The sequence below is a fragment of the Lissotriton helveticus genome, chromosome 3_1, assembly GCF_964261635.1.
Source record: "Lissotriton helveticus chromosome 3_1, aLisHel1.1, whole genome shotgun sequence".
In the NCBI taxonomy this organism is placed as follows: Eukaryota; Metazoa; Chordata; class Amphibia; order Caudata; family Salamandridae; genus Lissotriton; species Lissotriton helveticus.
This window is the reverse complement of record NC_136061.1, coordinates 1,572,364,140-1,572,366,639: the sequence shown is the minus strand read 5'-3', so window position 1 is coordinate 1,572,366,639 and position 2,500 is coordinate 1,572,364,140. Positions and strand designations below refer to the sequence as shown.

At 38.0% G+C, this 2,500-nt stretch overlaps 1 pseudogene; it reads right to left on the bottom strand.

The window, feature by feature from the left end:
• Positions 1–2,500, bottom strand: part of LOC144825544 (28S ribosomal RNA) — an 8,228-nt pseudogene that overhangs the window by 2,678 nt on the left and 3,050 nt on the right.

The window sequence follows — 2,500 nt, the reverse complement described above, 5'->3', positions numbered from 1 at the left end:
GGTGTAGGAAGTGTTTGACATACTTTTTTATTGTTTGATCAAGAACATTCAACGTTTTTGCCTCTGTTCCTGTCATTTCTAATTTGAATGATAGCTTAGGTATCAAGTATTGACACAATATTTCAATTTTCTGCGTGGGCTTAAGTGGTAAATTATCAAGTTTTTGAGCCCAATCGACAAGAACCTCATTAATTCTGTTGTTGCTTGTGTGACCAGTATGTGGATCAAAGTTCAATCCGAGGTATCTCTCGCTTTCTCCTGGATGAATATTTCCAATATTTTCTTTTTCAAATTGCCATGGTTTACAATTGTTGATCAGTATTTTGTCTTTATGGTGACTGATATAGAATCCATGTGTCTTTTTCACATTCAGTTTAAGTCCTGTAACTTTACTGAACTTTTCAATGATCTTCAGGTTAGTACTCATTCCTTCCCAGCTACTGCTGAGTACTGCGATGTCATCGGCAAAGGCGAGAGCGGTGATTTGCTCACTAAGATCATCTGATCCAAGTGTGAAGCCCTTGCCGTTTTTCTGAAGATCACAGAGCAGAGGATCCATGGCAATGTTAAATAGTAATGGGGATAAAGAGTCACCTTGTTTGACCCCAGATTTCATTGTTATTTCAGGAGTTTCTTTGTTGTTCTTTCCCTTGAAAGATGTTGTCGAGTCAGTGTACAGGTCTTTTATTATTTCTCTGATGTTTGGTGGGACTCTTAGTCTTGCGAGACTGTGTATAATGTGACCATGGCTGACAGAGTCGAAGGCTTTTGATATATCAATGAACACAACTGCTAATGAGTGTCTGTTTTTTCGTGCTCCTTTTATGGTGTTTTGCAGGATAGTCAGATTCTCGAGACAGCCTCTTACTTTCATGAATCCTTTTTGTCTCGTATTCAATTCAACAAAAACTGAGAGTCTTCTAGTCAATATTTTTGTGAATAGCTTCATGAATGCAGTACCGATGGTAATTGGACGCCAGTTACTGATTTTTGAAAGTTCATTAATCGGTACATTCTTGGGTATCAAAATTGATCGATTCTTTTTAATAATTTCAGGCACTCTTCTCATCACCAACCAAGACGATAGAACTCTGGGCAGCAGTCTTGGTTGTCTGCTGTGCACTTTATATAAGTCATTCAGACCTATTTTATCAGGACCCACTGCCTTCTTCATATTAGAGCTCTCAAAGGCATACGTTATTTCGAGCAGAGTTATTTCTTTGCAGAGGTGCCTAATTTCATAGTCCTCCGGTATTCGATCAATCGGTATGAATTTAGGGTTCTTCTTGTTTTCTTTTTCAATTATGCCTTTGTAGTATTGAAAGATTTCATGAGCACTGATTTGGCAAGTGGCATCTTCTGCCCCATCAGTGATAATCCTGGCAATTTTCTTTTTGTCTTTCTTAAACATTGTCTGGTATTCTTTATAGCTGCCCTTTGCTTTAGCATGTTTTTTCTCGTGCGTCCGATTAAGCTTTTCATTTTTCTTGTCTTTTTTTGTTATTTTGTTTCCTGCTGAGGCATTCTGTTGCACGTCTTGAACAGAGTTCGTAGGCTCATTATTGATTACATTTGTTGGTTCATTTGTTGTTACTCTTCTTAGATGGGGACTTATATCAATGGTGTTTTCTGCGATATAAGTCACTACTTCCTCCATCAAATCCATAGCAGCATCGTGCTGCTCTACGTTTTGAGTATATTTTTCGATTTCTGATATTCTGTCTTCCAGTTCATCAAAGTTCTTGATTTTTTGCGCACGTTTTCGAGTGATAAAGTCTCTGTGCTTTTCTTTTGTTACTTCTATTGTAACCTCTGGTTCATCGCAAGAGTCATTTTCAGAGATATTTGATGCTTGCAGTGCATCTTTTGCGGATTTCTTTCTTTTATCTCTTCTATCTCTTCTTTTTTCTGCAATTTGTTTACTGTTCTTGTTGTCAAAATGTGGAACCATTAGCGCATTAATATTCTTTTTATTCTCATATACTTTTTCCAATTCTGCTAGTAGCAGTATTTCTTCTTGTGACCATAACTTGGACGGTCTGCTGTTTGCTAGAGCTGCTAGTCTAGCCTCATTTTGCGCTCTTGGATGCTCATGCCGAGCATGTTGAGTAGCACCACTTTTAGATGCAAATCTGATATCACAGAAGCTGCACAGGAATGGCAGCTCTCCTTTTTGAGGTATTCCCTTACATTTGGCATAATGGCATGCTATATTGTGATATTCGGCTTCTTTGTCACATTTTGAACAGTACGCTAGGAGATAGAAGCCTTTGTGCTTGTTGGAGACATGTTTTCTCAGTTCTGTAAAGGTTCCCATTATGTCTCCACACAAGTCACAATTATATCTTTCATTTGGGTATTTCCAGTAAGTGATTTTTTTGGTGTAATCACTTTTCTTTGTTGTTACATCTTTGCTGACCTCGTACACATCGGGAAGATCATCAAATTTTGCTGTACCAATGTCAGTTTTGGCTGAGGTAGCTACAAACTCGATGGATTG